Here is a 22,009-nt window from a genome sequence, read left to right on the forward strand (position 1 = left end):
GGGTGAATCAGAAGAAGTAGAAGAAGGAGAAGGAGAAGGTGAAGTCAGGAGGGTGAAGCAGAAGAAGCAGAAGAAGGAGAAGGAGAAGTTGAAGTCTGGAGGGTGAAGCAGAAGAAGCAGAAGAAGGAGAAGGAGAAGGTGAAGCCTGGAGGGTGAAGCAGAAGAAGCAGAAGAAGGAGAAGTAGAAGGTGAAGTCAGGAGGGTGAATCAGAAGAAGTAGAAGAAGGAGAAGGAGAAGGTAAAGTCTGGAGGGTGAATCAGAAGAAGTAGAAGAAGGAGAAGGAGAAGGTGAAGTCTGGAGGGTGAATCAGAAGAAGTAGAAGAAGGAGAAGGAGAAGGTGAAGATTGGACGGTGATTTAGAAGAAGCAGAAGAAGGAGAAGGAGAAGGTGAAGTCTGGAAGGAGAAGCAGAAGAAGTAGAAGAAGGAAAAGGTGAAGCTGAAGTCTGGAGGGTGAATCAGAAGAAGTAGAAGGAGAAGGAGAAGGTGAAGTCTGCAGGGTGAATCAGAAGAAGTAGAAGAAGGAGAAGGAGAAGGTGAAGTCTGGAGGGTGAATCAGAAGAAGCAGAAGAAGGAGAAGGAGAAGGTGAAGTCTGGAGGGTGAATCAGAAGAAGTAGAAGAAGGAGAAGGAGAAGGTTTAGTCTGGAGGGTGAATCAGAAAAAGTAGACGAAGGAGAAGGAGAAGGTGAAGTCTGGAGGGTGAATCAGAAGAAGCAGAAGGAGAAGGAGAAGGTGAAGTCTGGAGGGTGAATCAGAAGAAGCAGAAGAAGGAGAAGGAGAAGGTGAAGTCTGGAGGGTGAATCAGAAGAAGCAGAGGAAGGAGAATGAGAAGGTGAAGTCTGGAGGGTGAATCAGAAGAAGTAGAAGAAGGAGAAGGAGAAGGTGAAGTCTGGAGGGTGAATCAGAAGAAGCAGAAGAAGGAGAAGGAGAAGGTGAAGTCAGGAGGGTGAATCAGAAGAAGCAGAAGAAGGAGAAGGAGAAGGTGAAGTCTGGAGGGTGAATCAGAAGAAGCAGAAGAAGGAGAAGGAGAAGGTGAAGTCTGGAGGGTGAATCAGAAGAAGTAGAAGAAGGAGAAGGAGAAGCTGAAGTCTGGAGGGTGAAGCAGAAGAAGTAGAAGAAGGAGAAGGAGAAGGTGAAGTCAGGAGGGTGAATCAGAAGAAGTAGAAGAAGGAGAAGGAGAAGGTGAAGTCAGGAGGGTGAATCAGAAGAAGGAGAAGAAGGAGAAGGAGAAGCTGAAGTCTGGAGGGTGAATCAGAAGAATCAGAAGAAGGAGAAGGAGAAGGTGAAGTCTGGAGGGTGAATCAGAAGAAGCAGAAGAAAGAGAAGGAGAAGGTGAAGTCTGGAGGGTGAAGCAGAAGAAGAAGAAGAAGGAGAAGGAGAAGGTGAAGACTGGAGGGTGAATCAGAAGAAGTAGAAGAAGGAGAAGGAGAAGGTGAAGTCTGGAGGGTGAATCAGAAGAAGTAGAAGAAGGAGAAGGAGAAGGTGAAGTCTGGAGGGTGAATCATAAGAAGCAGAAGAAGGAGAAGGAGAAGGTGAAGTCTGGAGGGTGAATCAGAAGAAGCAGAAGAAGGAGAAGGAGAAGATGAAGTCTGGAGGGTGAATCAGAAGAAGTAGAAGAAGGAGAAGGAGAAGGTGAGGTCTGGAGGGTGAATCAGAAGAAGCAGAAGAAGGAGAAGGAGAAGGTGAAGTCTGGAGGCTGAATCAGAAGAAGCAGAAGAAGGAGAAGGAGAAGGTGAAGTCTGGAGGGTGAATCAGAAGAAGCAGACGAAGGAGAAGGAGAAGGTGAAGTCAGGAGGGTGAATCAGAAGAAGCAGAAGAAGGAGAAGGAGAAGGTGAAGTTAGGAGGGTTAATCAGAAGAAGCAGAAGAAGGAGAAGGAGAAGGTGAAGTCAGGGGGGTGAAGCAGAAGAAGTAGAAGAAGGAGAAGGAGATGGTGATGTCAGGAGGGTGAAGCAGAAGAAGCAGAAGAAGGAGAAGGAGAAGGTGAAGTCTGGAGGGCGCAGCAGAAGAAGCAGAAGAAGGACAAGGAGAAGGTGAAGTCTGGAGGGTGAAGCAGAAGAAGCAGAAGAAGGAGAAGGAGAAGGTGCAGTCTGGAGGGTGAATCAGAAGAAGCAGAAGAAGGAGAAGGACAAGATGAAGTCTGGAGGGTGAATCAGAAGAAGAAGAAGAAGGAGAAGGAGAAGGTGAGGTCTGGAGGGTGAATCAGAAGAAGCAGAAATGGAGAAGGAGAAAGTGAAGTCTGGAGGGTGAATCAGAAGAAGCAGAAGAAGGAGAAGGAGAAGGTGAAGTCTGGATGGTGAAACAGAAGAAGCAGAAGAAGGAGAAGGAGAAGGTGAAGTCAGGAGAGTGAATCAGAAGAAGCAGAAGAAGGAGAAGGAGAAGGTGAAGTCTGGAGGGTGAATCAGAAGAAGTAGAAGAAGGAGAAGGAGAAGGTGAAGTCTGGAGGGTGAATCAGAAGAAGTAGAAGAAGGAGAAGGAGAAGGTGAAGATTGGAGGGTGAATCAGAAGAAGCAGAAGAAGGAGAAGGAGAAGGTGAAGTCTGGAGGGAGAAGCAGAAGAAGTAGAAGAAGGAGAAGGAGAAGGTGAAGTCTGGAGGGTGAATCAGAAGAAGTAGAAGGAGAAGGAGAAGGTGAAGTCTGCAGGGTGAATCAGAAGAAGTAGAAGAAGGAGAAGGAGAAGGTGAAGTCTGGAGGGTGAATCAGAAGAAGCAGAAGAAGGAGAAGGAGAAGGTGAAGTCTGGAGGGTGAATCAGAAGATGTAGAAGAAGGAGAAGGAGAAGGTTTAGTCTGGAGGGTGAATCAGAAAAAGTAGACGAAGGAGAAGGAGAAGGTGAAGTCTGGAGGGTGAATCAGAAGAAGCAGAAGAAGGAGAAGGAGAAGGTGAAGTCTGGAGGGTGAATCAGAAGAAGCAGAAGAAGGAGAAGTAGAAGGTGAAGTCAGGAGGGTGAATCAGAAGAAGCAGAAAAAGGAGAAGGAGAAGGTGAAGTCAGGAGGGTGAATCAGAAGAAGTAGAAGAAGGAGAAGGAGAAGTTGAAGTCTGGAGGGTGAATCAGAAGAAGTAGAAGAAGGAGAAGGAGAAGGTGAAGTCAGGAGGGTGAAGCAGAAGAACAGAAGAAGGAGAAGGAGAAGGTGAAGTCTGGAGGGCGAAGCAGAAGAAGCAGAAGAAGGAGAAGGAGAAGGTGAAGTCTGGAGGGTGAATCAGAAGAAGTAGAAGAAGGAGAAGGAGAAGGTGAAGTCAGGAGGGTGAAGCAGAAGAAGCAGAAGAAGGAGAAGGAGAAGGTGAAGTCTGGAGGGTGAAGCAGAAGAAGCAGAAGAAGGAGAAGGAGAAGGTGAAGCCTGGAGGGTGAAGCAGAAGAAGCAGAAGAAGGAGAAGTAGAAGGTGAAGTCAGGAGGGTGAATCAGAAGAAGTAGAAGAAGGAGAAGGAGAAGTTGAAGTCTGGAGGGTGAATCAGAAGAAGTAGAAGAAGGAGAAGGAGAAGGTGAAGACTGGAGGGTGAATCAGAAGAAGTAGAATAAGGAGAAGGAGAAGGTGAAGATTGGAGGGTGAATCAGAAGAAGCAGAAGAAGGAGAAGGAGAAGGTGAAGTCTGGAGGGAGAAGCAGAAGAAGTAGAAGAAGGAGAAGGAGAAGGTGAAGTCTGGAGGGTGAATCAGAAGAAGTAGAAGGAGAAGGAGAAGGTGAAGTCTGCAGGGTGAATCAGAAGAAGTAGAAGAAGGAGAAGGAGAAGGTGAAGTCTGGAGGGTGAATCAGAAGAAGCAGAAGAAGGAGAAGGAGAAGGTGAAGTCTGGAGGGTGAATCAGAAGAAGTAGAAGAAGGAGAAGGAGAAGGTTTAGTCTGGAGGGTGAATCAGAAAAAGTAGACGAAGGAGAAGGAGAAGGTGAAGACTGGAGGTGAATCAGAAGAAGCAGAAGGAGAAGGAGAAGGTGAAGTCTGGAGGGTGAATCAGAAGAAGCAGAAGAAGGAGAAGGAGAAGTTGAAGTCTGGAGGGTGAATCAGAAGAAGCAGAGGAAGGAGAATGAGAAGGTGAAGTCTGGAGGGTGAATCAGAAGAAGTAGAAGAAGGAGAAGGAGAAGGTGAAGTCTGGAGGGTGAATCAGAAGAAGCAGAAGAAGGAGAAGGGGAAGGTGAAGTCAGGAGGGTGAATCAGAAGAAGCAGAAGAAGGAGAAGGAGAAGGTGAAGTCTGGAGGGTGAATCAGAAGAAGCAGAAAAGGAGAAGGAGAAGGTGAAGTCTGGAGGGTGAATCAGAAGAAGTAGAAGAAGGAGAAGGAGAAGGTGAAGTCTGGAGGGTGAAGCAGAAGAAGTAGAAGAAGGAGAAGGAGAAGGTGAAGTCAGGTGGGTGTATCAGAAGAAGTAGAAGAAGGAGAAGGAGAAGGTGAAGTCAGGAGGGTGAATCAGAAGAAGCAGAAGAAGGAGAAGGAGAAGGTGAAGTCTGGAGGGTGAATCAGAAGAATCAGAAGAAGGAGAAGGAGAAGGTGAAGTCTGGAGGGTGAATCAGAAGAAGCAGAAGAAAGAGAAGGAGAAGGTGAAGTCTGGAGGGTGAAGCAGAAGAAGCAGAAGAAGGAGAAGGAGAAGGTGAAGACTGGAGGGTGAATCAGAAGAAGTAGAAGAAGGAGAAGGAGAAGGTGAAGTCTGGAGGGTGAATCAGAAGAAGTAGAAGAAGGAGAAGGAGAAGGTGAAGTCTGGAGGGTGAATCATAAGAAGCAGAAGAAGGAGAAGGAGAAGGTGAAGTCTGGAGGGTGAATCAGAAGAAGCAGAAGAAGGAGAAGGAGAAGATGAAGTCTGGAGGGTGAATCAGAAGAAGTAGAAGAAGGAGAAGGAGAAGGTGAGGTCTGGAGGGTGAATCAGAAGAAGCAGAAGAAGGAGAAGGAGAAGGTGAAGTCTGGAGGGTGAATCAGAAGAAGCAGAAGAAGGATAAGGAGGAGGTGAAGTCTGGAGGGTGAATCAGAAGAAGTAGAAGAAGGAGAAGGAGAAGGCGAAGACTGGAGGGTGAATCAGAAGAAGCAGAAGAAGGAGAAGGAGAAGGTGAAGTCTGGAGGGTGAATCAGAAGAAGTAGAAGAAGGAGAAGGAGAAGGCGAAGACTGGAGGGTGAATCAGAAGAAGCAGAAGAAGGAGAAGGAGAAGGTGAAGTCTGGAGGGTGAATCAGAAGAAGCAGAAGAAGGAGAAGGAGAAGATGAAGTCTGGAGGGTGAATCAGAAGTAGAAGAAGGAGAAGGAGAAGGTGAGGTCTGGAGGGTGAATCAGAAGAAGCAGAAGAAGGAGAAGGAGAAGGTGAAGTCTGAAGGGTGAATCAGAAGAAGCAGAAGAAGGAGAAGGAGAAGGTGAAGTCTGGAGGGTGAATCAGAAGAAGCAGAAGAAGGAGAAGGAGAAGGTGAAGTCTGGAGGGTGAATCAGAAGAAGCAGAAGAAGGAGAAGGAGAAGGTGAAGTCTGGAGGGTGAATCGGAAGAAGTAGAAGAAGGAGAAGGAGAAGATGAAGTCTGGAGGGTGAATCAGAAGAAGCAGAAGAAGGAGAAGGAGAAGGTGAAGTCTGGAGGGTGAATCAGAAGAAGCAGAAGAAGGAGAAGGAGAAGATGAAGTCTGGAGGGTGAATCAGAAGAAGTAGAAGAAGGAGAAGGAGAAGGTGAAGTCTGGAGGGTGAATCAGAAGAAGCAGAAGAAGGAGAAGGAGAAGGTGAAGTCTGGAGGGTGAATCAGAAGAAGCAGAAGAAGGAGAAGGAGAAGGAGAAGTCTGGAGGGTGAATCAGAAGAAGCAGAATAAGGAGAAGGAGAAGGTGAAGTCTGGAGGGTGAATCAGAAGAAGCAGAAGAAGGAGAAGGAGAAGGTGAAGTCTGGAGGGTGAATCAGAAGAAGTAGAAGAAGGAGAAGGAGAAGGTGAAGTCTGGAGGGTGAAGCAGAAGAAGCAGAAGAAGGAGAAGGAGAAGGTGAAGTCAGGAGGGTGAATCAGAAGAAGTAGAAGAAGGAGAAGGAGAAGGTGAAGTCAGGAGGGTGAATCAGAAGAAGCAGAAGAAGGAGAAGGAGAAGGTGAAGTCTGGAGGGTGAATCAGAAGAATCAGAAGAAGGAGAAGGAGAAGGTGAAGTCTGGAGGGTGAATCAGAAGAAGCAGAAGAAAGAGAAGGAGAAGGTGAAGTCTGGATGGTGAAGGAGAAGAAGTAGACGAAGGAGAAGGAGAAGGTGAAGACTGGAGGGTGAATCAGAAGAAGTAGAAGAAGGAGAAGGAGAAGGTGAAGTCTGGAGGGTGAATCAGAAGAAGGAGAAGAAGGAGAAGGAGAAGGTGAAGTCTGGAGGGTGAATCAGAAGAAGCAGAAGAAGGAGAAGGAGAAGGTGAAGTCTGGAGGGTGAATCAGAAGAAGCAGATGAAGGAGAAGGAGAAGATGAAGTATGGAGGGTGAATCAGAAGAAGTCGAAGAAGGAGAAGGAGAAGGTGAAGTCTGGAGGGTTAATCAGAAGAAGCAGAAGAAGGAGAAGGAGAAAGTGAAGTCTGGAGGGTGAATCAGAAGAAGCAGAAAAGGAGAAGGAGAAGGTGAAGTCTGGAGGGTGAATCGGAAGAAGTAGAAGAAGGAGAAGGAGAAGGTGAAGTCTGGAGGGTGAATCAGAAGAAGTAGAAGAAGGAGAAGGAGAAGATGAAGTCTGGAGGGTGAATCAGAAGAAGCAGAAGAAGGAGAAGGAGAAGGTGAAGTCTGGTTGGTGAATCAGAAGAAACAGAAGAAGGAGAAGGAGAAGATGAAGTCTGGAGGGTGAATCAGAAGAAGTAGAAAAAGGAGAAGGAGAAGGTGAAGTCTGGAGGTTGAATCAGAAGAAGCAGACGAAGGAGAAGGAGAAGGTGAAGTCTGGAGGGTGAATCAGAAGAAGCAGAAGAAGGAGAAGGAGAAGGAGAAGTCTGGAGGGTGAATCAGAAGAAGCAAAAAGAGGAGAAGGAGAAGGTGAAGTCTGGAGGGTGAATCAGAAGAAGCAGAAGAAGGAGAAGGAGAAGGTGAAGTCTGGAGGGTGAATCGGAAGAAGTAGAAGAAGGAGAAGGAGAAGGTGAAGTCTGGAGGGTGAATCAGAAGAAGTAGAAGAAGGAGAAGGAGAAGATGAAGTATGGAGGGTGAATCAGAAGAAGCAGAAGAAGGAGAAGGAGAAGGTGAAGTCTGGAGGGTGAATCAGAAGAAGCAGAAGAAGGAGAAGGAGAAGATGAAGTCTGGAGGGTGAATCAGAAGAAGTAGAAGAAGGAGAAGGAGAAGGTGAAGTCTGGAGGGTGAATCAGAAGAAGCAGAAGAAGGAGAAGGAGAAGGTGAAGTCTGGAGGGTGAATCAGAAGATGCAGAAGAAGGAGAAGGAGAAGGAGAAGTCTGGAGGGTGAATCAGAAGAAGCAGAATAAGGAGAAGGAGAAGGTGAAGTCTGGAGGGTGAATCAGAAGAAGCAGAAGAAGGAGAAGGAGAAGGTGAAGTCTGGAGGGTGAATCAGAAGAAGTAGAAGAAGGAGAAGGAGAAGGTGAAGTCTGGAGGGTGAAGCAGAAGAAGTAGAAGAAGGAGAAGGTGAAGTCAGGAGGGTGAATCAGAAGAAGTAGAAGAAGGAGAAGGAGAAGGTGAAGTCAGGAGGGTGAATCAGAAGAAGCAGAAGAAGGAGAAGGAGAAGGTGAAGTCTGGAGGGTGAATCAAAAGAATCAGAAGAAGGAGAAGGAGAAGGTGAAGTCTGGATGGTGAATCAGAAGAAGCAGAAGAAAGAGAAGGAGAAGGTGAAGTCTGGAGGGTGAAGCAGAAGAAGCAGAAGAAGGAGAAGGAGAAGGTGAAGTCTGGAGGCTGAATCAGAAGAAGCAGATGAAGGAGAAGGAGAAGATGAAGTATGGGGGGTGAATCAGAAGAAGTAGAAGAAGGAGAAGGAGAAGGTGAGGTCTGGAGGGTGAATCAGAAGAAGTAGAAGAAGGAGAAGGAGAAGGTGAAGTCTGGAGGGTGAATCAGAAGAAGTAGAAGAAGGAGAAGGAGAAGGTGAAGTCTGGAGGGTGAATCAGAAGAAGCAGAAGAAGGAGGAGGAGAAGGTGAAGTCTGGAGGCTGAATCAGAAGAAGCAGATGAAGGAGAAGGAGAAGATGAAGTATGGGGGGTGAATCAGAAGAAGTAGAAGAAGGAGAAGGAGAAGGTGAGGTCTGGAGGGTGAATCAGGAGAAGCAGAAGAAGGAGAAGGAGAAAGTGAAGTCTGGAGGGTGAATCAGAAGAAGCAGAAGAAGGAGAAGGAGAAGGTGAAGTCTGGAGGGTGAATCAGAAGAAGCAGAAGAAGGAGAAGGAGAAGGTGAAGTCAGGAGGGTGAATCAGAAGAAGCAGAAAAAGGAGAAGGAGAAGGTGAAGTTAGGAGGGTGAATCAGAAGAAGCAAAAGAAGGAGAAGGAGAAGGTGAAGTCAGGGGGGTGAAGCAGAAGAAGTAGAAGAAGGAGAAGGAGAAGGTGAAGTCAGGAGGGTGAAGCAGAAGAAGCAGAAGAAGGAGAAGGAAAGGTGAAGTCTGGAGGGCGCAGCAGAAGAAGCAGAAGAAGGAGAAGGAGAAGGTGAAGTCTGGAGGGTGAAGCAGAAGAAGCAGAAGAAGGAGAAGGAGAAGATGAAGTCTGGAGGGTGAATCGGAAGAAGTAGAAGAAGGAGAAGGAGAAGGTGAAGTCTGGAGGGTGAATCAGAAGAAGTAGAAGAAGGAGAAGGAGAAGATGAAGTCTGGAGGGTGAATCAGAAGAAGCAGAAGAAGGAGAAGAAGAAGGTGAAGTCTGGAGGGTGAATCAGAAGAAGCAGAAGAAGGAGAAGGAGAAGGTGAAGTCTGGAGGGTGAATCAGAAGATGCAGAAGAAGGAGAAGGAGAAGGAGAAGTCTGGAGGGTGAATCAGAAGAAGCAGAATAAGGAGAAGGAGAAGGTGAAGTCTGGAGGGTGAATCAGAAGAAGCAGAAGAAGGAGAAGGAGAAGGTGAAGTCTGGAGGGTGAATCAGAAGAAGTAGAAGAAGGAGAAGGAGAAGGTGAAGTCTGGAGGGTGAAGCAGAAGAAGTAGAAGAAGGAGAAGGTGAAGTCAGGAGGGTGAATCAGAAGAAGTAGAAGAAGGAGAAGGAGAAGGTGAAGTCAGGAGGGTGAATCAGAAGAAGCAGAAGAAGGAGAAGGAGAAGGTGAAGTCTGGAGGGTGAATCAGAAGAATCAGAAGAAGGAGAAGGAGAAGGTGAAGTCTGGAGGGTGAATCAGAAGAAGCAGAAGAAAGAGAAGGAGAAGGTGAAGTCTGGAGGGTGAAGCAGAAGAAGCAGACGAAGGAGAAGGAGAAGGTGAAGACTGGAGGGTGAATCAGAAGAAGTAGAAGAAGGAGAAGGAGAAGGTGAAGTCTGGAGGGTGAATCAGAAGAAGTAGAAGAAGGAGAAGGAGAAGGTGAAGTCTGGAGGGTGAATCAGAAGAAGCAGAAGAAGGAGAAGGAGAAGGTGGAGTCTGGAGGCTGAATCAGAAGAAGCAGATGAAGGAGAAGGAGAAGATGAAGTATGGAGGGTGAATCAGAAGAAGTAGAAGAAGGAGAAGGAGAAGGTGAGGTCTGGAGGGTGAATCAGGAGAAGCAGAAGAAGGAGAAGGAGAAAGTGAAGTCTGGAGGGTGAATCAGAAGAAGCAGAAGAAGGAGAAGGAGAAGGTGAAGTCTGGAGGGTGAATCAGAAGAAGCAGAAGAAGGAGAAGGAGAAGGTGAAGTCAGGAGGGTGAATCAGAAGAAGCAGAAAAAGGAGAAGGAGAAGGTGAAGTTAGGAGGGTGAATCAGAAGAAGCAAAAGAAGGAGAAGGAGAAGGTGAAGTCAGGGGGGTGAAGCAGAAGAAGTAGAAGAAGGAGAAGGAGAAGGTGAAGTCAGGAGGGTGAAGCAGAAGAAGCAGAAGAAGGAGAAGGAAAGGTGAAGTCTGGAGGGCGCAGCAGAAGAAGCAGAAGAAGGAGAAGGAGAAGGTGAAGTCTGGAGGGTGAAGCAGAAGAAGCAGAAGAAGGAGAAGGAGAAGATGAAGTCTGGAGGGTGAATCGGAAGAAGTAGAAGAAGGAGAAGGAGAAGGTGAAGTCTGGAGGGTGAATCAGAAGAAGTAGAAGAAGGAGACGGAGAAGATAAAGTCTGGAGGGTGAATCAGAAGAAGCAGAAGAAGGAGAAGAAGAAGGTGAAGTCTGGAGGGTGAATCAGAAGAAGCAGAAGAAGGAGAAGGAGAAGATGAAGTCTGGAGGGTGAATCAGAAGAAGTAGAAGAAGGAGAAGGTGAAGTCTGGAGGGTGAATCAGAAGAAGCAGAAGAAGGAGAAGGAGAAGGAGAAGTCTGGAGGGTGAATCAGAAGAAGCAGAAGGAGGAGAAGGAGAAGGTGAAGTCTGGAGGGTGAATCAGAAGAAGCAGAAGAAGGAGAAGGAGAAGGTGAAGTCTGAAGGGTGAATCAGAAGAAGTAGAAGAAGGAGAAGGAGAAGGTGAAGTCTGGAGGGTGAAGCAGGAGAAGTAGAAGAAGGAGAAGGAGAGGGTGAAGTCAGGAGGGTGAATCAGAAGAAGTAGAAGAAGGAGAAGGAGAAGGTGAAGTCAGGAGGGTGAATCAGAAGAAGCAGAAGAAGGAGAAGGAGAAGGTGAAGTCTGGAGGGTGAATCAGAAGAATCAGAAGAAGGAGAAGGAGAAGGTGAAGTCTGGAGGGTGAATCAGAAGAAGCAGAAGAAAGAGAAGGAGAAGGTGAAGTCTGGAGGGTGAAGCAGAAGAAGCAGAAGAAGGAGAAGGAGAAGGTGAAGACTGGAGGGTGAATCAGAAGAAGTAGAAGAAGGAGAAGGAGAAGGTGAAGTCTGGAGGGTGAATCAGAGGAAGTAGAAGAAGGAGAAGGAGAAGGTGAAGTCTGGAGGGTGAATCAGAAGAAGCAGAAGAAGGAGAAGGAGAAGCTGAAGTCTGGAGGGTGAATCAGAAGAAGCAGAAGAAGGAGAAGGAGAAGATGAAGTCTGGAGGGTGAATCAGAAGAAGTAGAAGAAGGAGAAGGAGAAGGTGAGGTCTGGAGGGTGAATCAGAAGAAGGAGAAGAAGGAGAAGGAGAAAGTGAAGTCTGGAGGGTGAATCAGAAGAAGGAGAAGAAGGAGAAGGAGAAGGTGAAGTCTGGAGTGTGAATCAGAAGGAGCAGAAGAAGGAGAAGTAGAAGGTGAAGTCAGGAGGGTGAATCAGAAGAAGCAGAAGAAGGAGAAGGAGAAGGTGAAGTTAGGAGGGTGAATCAGAAGAAGCAAAAGAAGGAGAAGGAGAAGGTGAAGTCAGGGGGGTGAAGCAGAAGAAGTAGAAGAAGGAGAAGGAGAAGGTAAAGTCTGGAGGGTGAATCAGAAGAAGTAGAAGAAGGAGAAGGAGAAGGTGAAGTCAGGAGGGTGAAGCAGAAGAAGCAGAAGAAGGAGAAGGAGAAGGTGAAGTCTGGAGGGCGAAGCAGAAGAAGCAGAAGAAGGAGAAGGAGAAAGTGAAGTCTGGAGGGTGAAGCAGAAGAAGCAGAAGAAGGAGAAGGAGAAGGTGAAGTCTGGAGGGTGAATCAGAAGAAATAGAAGAAGGAGAAGGAGAAGGTGAAGTCAGGAGGGTGAAGCAGAAGAAGCAGAAGAAGGAGAAGGAGAAGGTGAAGTCTGGAGGGTGAAGCAGAAGAAGCAGAAGAAGGAGAAGGAGAAGGTGAAGCCTGGAGGGTGAAGCAGAAGAAGCAGAAGAAGGAGAAGTAGAAGGTGAAGTCAGGAGGGTGAATCAGAAGAAGTAGAAGAAGGAGAAGGAGAAGGTGAAGTCTGGAGGGTGAATCAGAAGAAGTAGAAGAAGGAGAAGGAGAAGGTGAAGACTGGAGGGTGAATCAGAAGAAGTAGAAGAAGGAGAAGGAGAAGGTGAAGATTGGAGGGTGAATCAGAAGAAGCAGAAGAAGGAGAAGGAGAAGGTGAAGTCTGGAGGGAGAAGCAGAAGAAGTAGAAGAAGGAGAAGTAGAAGGTGAAGTCTGCAGGGTGAATCAGAAGAAGTAGAAGAAGGAGAAGGAGAAGGTGAAGTCTGGAGGGTGAATCAGAAGAAGCGGAAGAAGGAGAAGGAGAAGGTGAAGTCTGGAGGGTGAATCAGAAGAAGTAGAAGAAGGAGAAGGAGAAGGTTTAGTCTGGAGGGTGAATCAGAAAAAGTAGACAAAGGAGAAGGAGAAGGTGAAGTCTGGAGGGTGAATCAGAAGAAGCAGAAGGAGAAGGAGAAGGTGAAGTCTGGAGGGTGAATCAGAAGAAGCAGAAGAAGGAGAAGGAGAAGGTGAAGTCTGGAGGGTGAATCAGAAGAAGCAGAGGAAGGAGAATGAGAAGGTGAAGTCTGGAGGGTGAATCAGAAGAAGTAGAAGAAGGAGAAGGAGAAGGTGAAGTCTGGAGGGTGAATCAGAAGAAGCAGAAGAAGGAGAAGGAGAAGATGAAGTCTGGAGGGTGAATCAGAAGAAGTAGAAGAAGAAGAAGGAGAAGGTGAAGTCTGGAGGGTGAATCAGAAGAAGCAGAAGAAGGAGAAGGAGAAGGTGAAGTCTGGAGGGTGAATCAGAAGAAGCAGAAGAAGGAGAAGGAGAAGGAGAAGTCTGGAGGGTGAATCAGAAGAAGCAGAAGGAGGAGAAGGAGAAGGTGAAGTCTGGAGGGTGAATCAGAAGAAGCAGAAGAAGGAGAAGGAGAAGGTGAAGTCTGGAGGGTGAATCAGAAGAAGTAGAAGAAGAAGGAGAAGGTGAAGTTTGGAGGGTGAAGCAGGAGAAGTAGAAGAAGGAGAAGGAGAGGGTGAAGTCAGGAGGGTGAATCAGAAGAAGTAGAAGAAGGAGAAGGAGAAGGTGAAGTCAGGAGGGTGAATCAGAAGAAGCAGAAGAAGGAGAAGGAGAAGGTGAAGTCTGGAGGGTGAATCAGAAGAAGCAGAAGAAAGAGAAGGAGAAGGTGAAGTCTGGAGGGTGAAGCAGAAGAAGCAGAAGAAGGAGAAGGAGAAGGTGAAGACTGGAGGGTGAATCAGAAGAAGTAGAAGAAGGAGAAGGAGAAGGTGAAGTCTGGAGGGTGAATCAGAAGAAGTAGAAGAAGGAGAAGGAGAAGGTGAAGTCTGGAGGGTGAATCAGAAGAAGCAGAAGAAGGAGAAGGAGAAGGTGAAGTCTGGAGGGTGAATCAGAAGAAGCAGAAGAAGGAGAAGAAGAAGATGAAGTCTGGAGGGTGAATCAGAAGAAGTAGAAGAAGGAGAAGGAGAAGGTGAGGTCTGGAGGGTGTATCAGAAGAAGCAGAAGGAGAAAGTGAAGTCTGGAGGGTGAATCAGATGAAGCAGAAGAAGGAGAAGGAGAAGGTGAAGTCTGGAGGGTGAATCAGAAGAAGCAGAAGAAGGAGAAGTAGAAGGTGAAGTCAGGAGGGTGAATCAGAAGAAGCAGAAGAAGGAGAAGGAGAAGGTGAAGTTAGGAGGGTGAATCAGAAGAAGCAAAAGAAGGAGAAGGAGAAGGTGAAGTCAGGGGGGTGAAGCAGAAGAAGTAGAAGAAGGAGAAGGAGAAGGTGAAGTCTGGAGGGTGAATCAGAAGAAGTAGAAGAAGGAGAAGGAGAAGGTGAAGTCAGGAGGGTGAAGCAGAAGAACAGAAGAAGGAGAAGGAGAAGGTGAAGTCTGGAGGGCGAAGCAGAAGAAGCAGAAGAAGGAGAAGGAGAAGGTGAAGTCTGGAGGGTGAATCAGAAGAAGTAGAAGAAGGAGAAGGAGAAGGTGAAGTCAGGAGGGTAAAGCAGAAGAAGCAGAAGAAGGAGAAGGAGAAGGTGAAGTCTGGAGGGTGAAGCAGAAGAAGCAGAAGAAAGAGAAGGAGAAGGTGAAGCCTGGAGGGTGAAGCAGAAGAAGCAGAAGAAGGAGAAGTAGAAGGTGAAGTCAGGAGGGTGAATCAGAAGAAGTAGAAGAAGGAGAAGGAGAAGGTGAAGTCTGGAGGGTGAAACAGAAGAAGTAGAAGAAGGAGAAGGAGAAGGCGAAGACTGGAGGGTGAATCAGAAGAAGTAGAAGAAGGAGAAGGAGAAGGTGAAGATTGGAGGGTGAATCAGAAGAAGCAGAAGAAGGAGAAGGAGAAGGTGAAGTCTGGAGGGAGAAGCAGAAGAAGTAGAAGAAGGAGAAGGAGAAGGTGAAGTCTGGAGGGTGAATCAGAAGAAGTAGAAGGAGAAGGAGAAGGTGAAGTCTGCAGGGTGAATCAGAAGAAGTAGAAGAAGGAGAAGGAGAAGGTGAAGTCTGGAGGGTGAATCAGAAGAAGCAGAAGAAGGAGAAGGAGAAGGTGAAGTCTGGAGGGTGAATCAGAAGAAGTAGAAGAAGGAGAAGGAGAAGGTTTAGTCTGGAGGGTGAATCAGAAAAAGTAGACGAAGGAGAAGGCGAAGGTGAAGTCTGGAGGTGAATCAGAAGAAGCAGAAGGAGAAGGAGAAGGTGAAGTCTGGAGGGTGAATCAGAAGAAGCAAAAGAAAGAGAAGGAGAAGGTGAAGTCTGGAGGGTGAAGCAGAAGAAGCAGAAGAAGGAGAAGGAGAAGGTGAAGACTGGAGGGTGAATCAGAAGAAGTAGAAGAAGGAGAAGGAGAAGGTGAAGTCTGGAGGGTGAATCAGAAGAAGTAGAAGAAGGAGAAGGAGAAGGTGAAGTCTGGAGGGTGAATCATAAGAAGCAGAAGAAGGAGAAGGAGAAGGTGAAGTCTGGAGGGTGAATCAGAAGAAGCAGAAGAAGGAGAAGGAGAAGATGAAGTCTGGAGGGTGAATCAGAAGAAGTAGAAGAAGGAGAAGGAGAAGGTGAGGTCTGGAGGGTGAATCAGAAGAAGCATAAGAAGGAGAAGGAGAAGGTGAAGTCTGGAGGGTGAATCAGAAGAAGCAGAAGAAGGATAAGGAGGAGGTGAAGTCTGGAGGGTGAATCAGAAGAAGCAGACGAAGGAGAAGGAGAAGGTGAAGTCAGGAGGGTGAATCAGAAGAAGCAGAAGAAGGAGAAGGAGAAGGTGAAGTTAGGAGGGTGAATCAGAAGAAGCAGAAGAAGGAGAAGGAGAAGGTGAAGTCAGGGGGGTGAAGCAGAAGAAGTAGAAGAAGGAGAAGGAGAAGGTGATGTCAGGAGGGTGAAGCAGAAGAAGCAGAAGAAGGAGAAGGAGAAGGTGAAGTCTGGAGGGCGCAGCAGAAGAAGCAGAAGAAGGAGAAGGAGAAGGTGAAGTCTGGAGGGTGAAGCAGAAGAAGCAGAAGAAGGAGAAGGAGAAGGTGAAGTCTGGAGGGTGAATCAGAAGAAGCAGAAGAAGGAGAAGGAGAAGATGAAGTCTGGAGGGTGAATCAGAAGAAGTAGAAGAAGGAGAAGGAGAAGGTGAGGTCTGGAGGGTGAATCAGAAGAAGCAGAAGAAGGAGAAGGAGAAAGTGAAGTCTGGAGGGTGAATCAGAAGAAGCAGAAGAAGGAGAAGGAGAAGGTGAAGTCTGGAGGGTGAATCAGAAGAAGCAGAAGAAGGAGAAGTAGAAGGTGAAGTCAGGAGGGTGAATCAGAAGAAGCAGAAGAAGGAGAAGGAGAAGGTGAAGTTAGGAGGGTGAATCAGAAGAAGCAAAAGAAGGAGAAGGAGAAGGTGAAGTCATGGGGGTGAAGCAGAAGAAGTAGAAGAAGGAGAAGGAGAAGGTGAAGTCTGGAGGGTGAATCAGAAGAAGTAGAAGAAGGAGAAGGAGAAGGTGAAGTCTGGAGGGTGAATCAGAAGAAGCAGAAGAAGGAGAAGGAGAAGGTGAAGTCTGGAGGGTGAATCAGAAGAAGCAGAAGAAGGAGAAGGAGAAGATGAAGTCTGGAGGGTGAAGCAGAAGAAGGAGACGGAGAAGGTGAATTCTGGAGGGTGAAGCAGAAGAAGCAGAAGAAGGAGAAGGAGAAGGTGAAGTCTGGAGGGTGAAGCAGAAGAAGCAGAAGAAGGAGAAGGAGAAGGTGAAGTCAGGAGGGTGAATCAGAAGAAGTAGAAGAAGGAGAAGGAGAAGGTGAAGTCTGGAGGGTGAATCAGAAGAAGTAGAAGAAGGAGAAGGAGAAGGTGAAGTCTGGAGGGTGAATCAGAAGAATTGAAGAAGGAGAAGGAGAAGGTGAAGTCTGGAGGGTGAATCAGAAGAAGCAGAAGAAGGAGAAGGAGAAGGTGAAGTCTGGAGGGAGAAGCAGAAGAAGTAGAAGAAGGAGAAGGAGAAGGTAAAGTCTGGAGGGTGAATCAGAAGAAGTAGAAGAAGGAGAAGGAGAAGGTAAAGTCTGGAGGGTGAATCAGAAGAAGTAGAAGAAGGAAAAGGAGAAGGTGAAGTCTGGAGGGTGAAGCAGAAGAAGCAGAAGAAGGAGAAGGAGAAGGTGAAGCCTGGAGGGTGAAGCAGAAGAAGCAGAAGAAGGAGAAGTAGAAGGTGAAGTCAGGAGGGTGAATCAGAAGAAGTAGAAGAAGGAGAAGGAGAAGGTGAAGTCTGGAGGGTGAATCAGAAGAAGTAGAAGAAGGAGTAGGAGAAGGTGAAGACTGGAGGGTGAATCAGAAGAAGTAGAAGAAGGAGAAGGAGAAGGTGAAGATTGGAGGGTGAATCAGAAGAAGCAGAAGAAGGAGAAGGAGAAGGTGAAGTCTGGAGGGAGAAGCAGAAGAAGTAGAAGAAGGAGAAGGAGAAGGTGAAGTCTGGAGGGTGAATCAGAAGAAGTAGAAGGAGAAGGAGAAGGTGAAGTCTGCAGGGTGAATCAGAAGAAGTAGAAGAAGGAGAAGGAGAAGGTGAAGTCTGGAGGGTGAATCAGAAGAAGCAGAAGAAGGAGAAGGAGAAGGTGAAGTCTGGAGGGTGAATCAGAAGAAGTAGAAGAAGGAGAAGGAGAAGGTTTAGTCTGGAGGGTGAATCAGAAAAAGTAGACGAAGGAGAAGGCGAAGGTGAAGTCTGGAGGTGAATCAGAAGAAGCAGAAGGAGAAGGAGAAGGTGAAGTCTGGAGGGTGAATCAGAAGAAGCAAAAGAAAGAGAAGGAGAAGGTGAAGTCTGGAGGGTGAAGCAGAAGAAGCAGAAGAAGGAGAAGGAGAAGGTGAAGACTGGAGGGTGAATCAGAAGAAGTAGAAGAAGGAGAAGGAGAAGGTGAAGTCTGGAGGGTGAATCAGAAGAAGTAGAAGAAGGAGAAGGAGAAGGTGAAGTCTGGAGGGTGAATCATAAGAAGCAGAAGAAGGAGAAGGAGAAGGTGAAGTCTGGAGGGTGAATCAGAAGAAGCAGAAGAAGGAGAAGGAGAAGATGAAGTCTGGAGGGTGAATCAGAAGAAGTAGAAGAAGGAGAAGGAGAAGGTGAGGTCTGGAGGGTGAATCAGAAGAAGCAGAAGAAGGATAAGGAGGAGGTGAAGTCTGGAGGGTGAATCAGAAGAAGCAGACGAAGGAGAAGGAGAAGGTGAAGTCAGGAGGGTGAATCAGAAGAAGCAGAAGAAGGAGAAGGAGAAGGTGAAGTTAGGAGGGTGAATCAGAAGAAGCAGAAGAAGGAGAAGGAGAAGGTGAAGTCAGGGGGGTGAAGCAGAAGAAGTAGAAGAAGGAGAAGGAGAAGGTGATGTCAGGAGGGTGAAGCAGAAGAAGCAGAAGAAGGAGAAGGAGAAGGTGAAGTCTGGAGGGCGCAGCAGAAGAAGCAGAAGAAGGAGAAGGAGAAGGTGAAGTCTGGAGGGTGAAGCAGAAGAAGCAGAAGAAGGAGAAGGAGAAGGTGAGGTCTGGAGGGTGAATCAGAAGAAGCAGAAGAAGGAGAAGGAGAAGATGAAGTCTGGAGGGTGAATCAGAAGAAGTAGAAGAAGGAGAAGGAGAAGGTGAGGTCTGGAGGGTGAATCAGAAGAAGCAGAAGAAGGAGAAGGAGAAAGTGAAGTCTGGAGGGTGAATCAGAAGAAGCAGAAGAAGGAGAAGGAGAAGGTGAAGTCTGGAGGGTGAATCAGAAGAAGCAGAAGAAGGAGAAGTAGAAGGTGAAGTCAGGAGGGTGAATCAGAAGAAGCAGAAGAAGGAGAAGGAGAAGGTGAAGTTAGGAGGGTGAATCAGAAGAAGCAAAAGAAGGAGAAGGAGAAGGTGAAGTCAGGGGGGTGAAGCAGAAGAAGTAGAAGAAGGAGAAGGAGAAGGTGAAGTCTGGAGGGTGAATCAGAAGAAGTAGAAGAAGGAGAAGGAGAAGGTGAAGTCAGGAGGGTGAAGCAGAAGAACAGAAGAAGGAGAAGGAGAAGGTGAAGTCTGGAGGGCGAAGCAGAAGAAGCAGAAGAAGGAGAAGGAGAAGGTGAAGTCTGGAGGGTGAATCAGAAGAAGTAGAAGAAGGAGAAGGAGAAGGTGAAGTCAGGAGGGTAAAGCAGAAGAAGCAGAAGAAGGAGAAGGAGAAGGTGAAGTCTGGAGGGTGAAGCAGAAGAAGCAGAAGAAAGAGAAGGAGAAGGTGAAGCCTGGAGGGTGAAGCAGAAGAAGCAGAAGAAGGAGAAGTAGAAGGTGAAGTCAGGAGGGTGAATCAGAAGAAGTAGAAGAAGGAGAAGGAGAAGGTGAAGTCTGGAGGGTGAAACAGAAGAAGTAGAAGAAGGAGAAGGAGAAGGCGAAGACTGGAGGGTGAATCAGAAGAAGTAGAAGAAGGAGAAGGAGAAGGTGAAGATTGGAGGGTGAATCAGAAGAAGCAGAAGAAGGAGAAGGAGAAGGTGAAGTCTGGAGGGAGAAGCAGAAGAAGTAGAAGAAGGAGAAGGAGAAGGTGAAGTCTGGAGGGTGAATCAGAAGAAGTAGAAGGAGAAGGAGAAGGTGAAGTCTGCAGGGTGAATCAGAAGAAGTAGAAGAAGGAGAAGGAGAAGGTGAAGTCTGGAGGGTGAATCAGAAGAAGCAGAAGAAGGAGAAGGAGAAGGTGAAGTCTGGAGGGTGAATCAGAAGAAGTAGAAGAAGGAGAAGGAGAAGGTTTAGTCTGGAGGGTGAATCAGAAAAAGTAGACGAAGGAGAAGGCGAAGGTGAAGTCTGGAGGTGAATCAGAAGAAGCAGAAGGAGAAGGAGAAGGTGAAGTCTGGAGGGTGAATCAGAAGAAGCAAAAGAAAGAGAAGGAGAAGGTGAAGTCTGGAGGGTGAAGCAGAAGAAGCAGAAGAAGGAGAAGGAGAAGGTGAAGACTGGAGGGTGAATCAGAAGAAGTAGAAGAAGGAGAAGGAGAAGGTGAAGTCTGGAGGGTGAATCAGAAGAAGTAGAAGAAGGAGAAGGAGAAGGTGAAGTCTGGAGGGTGAATCATAAGAAGCAGAAGAAGGAGAAGGAGAAGGTGAAGTCTGGAGGGTGAATCAGAAGAAGCAGAAGAAGGAGAAGGAGAAGATGAAGTCTGGAGGGTGAATCAGAAGAAGTAGAAGAAGGAGAAGGAGAAGGTGAGGTCTGGAGGGTGAATCAGAAGAAGCATAAGAAGGAGAAGGAGAAGGTGAAGTCTGGAGGGTGAATCAGAAGAAGCAGAAGAAGGATAAGGAGGAGGTGAAGTCTGGAGGGTGAATCAGAAGAAGCAGACGAAGGAGAAGGAGAAGGTGAAGTCAGGAGGGTGAATCAGAAGAAGCAGAAGAAGGAGAAGGAGAAGGTGAAGTTAGGAGGGTGAATCAGAAGAAGCAGAAGAAGGAGAAGGAGAAGGTGAAGTCAGGGGGGTGAAGCAGAAGAAGTAGAAGAAGGAGAAGGAGAAGGTGATGTCAGGAGGGTGAAGCAGAAGAAGCAGAAGAAGGAGAAGGAGAAGGTGAAGTCTGGAGGGCGCAGCAGAAGAAGCAGAAGAAGGAGAAGGAGAAGGTGAAGTCTGGAGGGTGAAGCAGAAGAAGCAGAAGAAGGAGAAGGAGAAGGTGAAGTCTGGAGGGTGAATCAGAAGAAGCAGAAGAAGGAGAAGGAGAAGATGAAGTCTGGAGGGTGAATCAGAAGAAGTAGAAGAAGGAGAAGGAGAAGGTGAGGTCTGGAGGGTGAATCAGAAGAAGCAGAAGAAGGAGAAGGAGAAAGTGAAGTCTGGAGGGTGAATCAGAAGAAGCAGAAGAAGGAGAAGGAGAAGGTGAAGTCTGGAGGGTGAATCAGAAGAAGCAGAAGAAGGAGAAGTAGAAGGTGAAGTCAGGAGGGTGAATCAGAAGAAGCAGAAGAAGGAGAAGGAGAAGGTGAAGTTAGGAGGGTGAATCAGAAGAAGCAAAAGAAGGAGAAGGAGAAGGTGAAGTCATGGGGGTGAAGCAGAAGAAGTAGAAGAAGGAGAAGGAGAAGGTGAAGTCTGGAGGGTGAATCAGAAGAAGTAGAAGAAGGAGAAGGAGAAGGTGAAGTCTGGAGGGTGAATCAGAAGAAGCAGAAGAAGGAGAAGGAGAAGGTGAAGTCTGGAGGGTGAATCAGAAGAAGCAGAAGAAGGAGAAGGAGAAGATGAAGTCTGGAGGGTGAAGCAGAAGAAGGAGACGGAGAAGGTGAATTCTGGAGGGTGAAGCAGAAGAAGCAGAAGAAGGAGAAGGAGAAGGTGAAGTCTGGAGGGTGAAGCAGAAGAAGCAGAAGAAGGAGAAGGAGAAGGTGAAGTCAGGAGGGTGAATCAGAAGAAGTAGAAGAAGGAGAAGGAGAAGGTGAAGTCTGGAGGGTGAATCAGAAGAAGTAGAAGAAGGAGAAGGAGAAGGTGAAGTCTGGAGGGTGAATCAGAAGAATTGAAGAAGGAGAAGGAGAAGGTGAAGTCTGGAGGGTGAATCAGAAGAAGCAGAAGAAGGAGAAGGAGAAGGTGAAGTCTGGAGGGAGAAGCAGAAGAAGTAGAAGAAGGAGAAGGAGAAGGTAAAGTCTGGAGGGTGAATCAGAAGAAGTAGAAGAAGGAGAAGGAGAAGGTAAAGTCTGGAGGGTGAATCAGAAGAAGTAGAAGAAGGAAAAGGAGAAGGTGAAGTCTGGAGGGTGAAGCAGAAGAAGCAGAAGAAGGAGAAGGAGAAGGTGAAGCCTGGAGGGTGAAGCAGAAGAAGCAGAAGAAGGAGAAGTAGAAGGTGAAGTCAGGAGGGTGAATCAGAAGAAGTAGAAGAAGGAGAAGGAGAAGGTGAAGTCTGGAGGGTGAATCAGAAGAAGTAGAAGAAGGAGAAGGAGAAGGTGAAGACTGGAGGGTGAATCAGAAGAAGTAGAAGAAGGAGAAGGAGAAGGTGAAGATTGGAGGGTGAATCAGAAGAAGCAGAAGAAGGAGAAGGAGAAGGTGAAGTCTGGAGGGAGAAGCAGAAGAAGTAGAAGAAGGAGAAGGAGAAGGTGAAGTCTGGAGGGTGAATCAGAAGAAGTAGAAGGAGAAGGAGAAGGTGAAGTCTGCAGGGTGAATCAGAAGAAGTAGAAGAAGGAGAAGGAGAAGGTGAAGTCTGGAGGGTGAATCAGAAGAAGCAGAAGAAGGAGAAGGAGAAGGTGAAGTCTGGAGGGTGAATCAGAAGAAGTAGAAGAAGGAGAAGGAGAAGGTTTAGTCTGGAGGGTGAATCAGAAAAAGTAGACGAAGGAGAAGGCGAAGGTGAAGTCTGGAGGTGAATCAGAAGAAGCAGAAGGAGAAGGAGAAGGTGAAGTCTGGAGGGTGAATCAGAAGAAGCAAAAGAAAGAGACGGAGAAGGTGAAGTCTGGAGGGTGAAGCAGAAGAAGCAGAAGAAGGAGAAGGAGAAGGTGAAGACTGGAGGGTGAATCAGAAGAAGTAGAAGAAGGAGAAGGAGAAGGTGAAGTCTGGAGGGTGAATCAGAAGAAGTAGAAGAAGGAGAAGGAGAAGGTGAAGTCTGGAGGGTGAATCATAAGAAGCAGAAGAAGGAGAAGGAGAAGGTGAAGTCTGGAGGGTGAATCAGAAGAAGCAGAAGAAGGAGAAGGAGAAGATGAAGTCTGGAGGGTGAATCAGAAGAAGTAGAAGAAGGAGAAGGAGAAGGTGAGGTCTGGAGGGTGAATCAGAAGAAGCAGAAGAAGGAGAAGGAGAAGGTGAAGTCTGGAGGGTGAATCAGAAGAAGCAGAAGAAGGATAAGGAGGAGGTGAAGTCTGGAGGGTGAATCAGAAGAAGCAGACGAAGGAGAAGGAGAAGGTGAAGTCAGGAGGGTGAATCAGAAGAAGCAGAAGAAGGAGAAGGAGAAGGTGAAGTTAGGAGGGTGAATCAGAAGAAGCAGAAGAAGGAGAAGGAGAAGGTGAAGTCAGGGGGGTGAAGCAGAAGAAGTAGAAGAAGGAGAAGGAGAAGGTGATGTCAGGAGGGTGAAGCAGAAGAAG

The sequence above is a fragment of the Somniosus microcephalus genome, unplaced genomic scaffold (assembly GCF_052327205.1).
Source record: "Somniosus microcephalus isolate GS21.2 unplaced genomic scaffold, FLI_Smic_1.0 scaffold137, whole genome shotgun sequence".
Taxonomy (NCBI): Eukaryota; Metazoa; Chordata; class Chondrichthyes; order Squaliformes; family Somniosidae; genus Somniosus; species Somniosus microcephalus.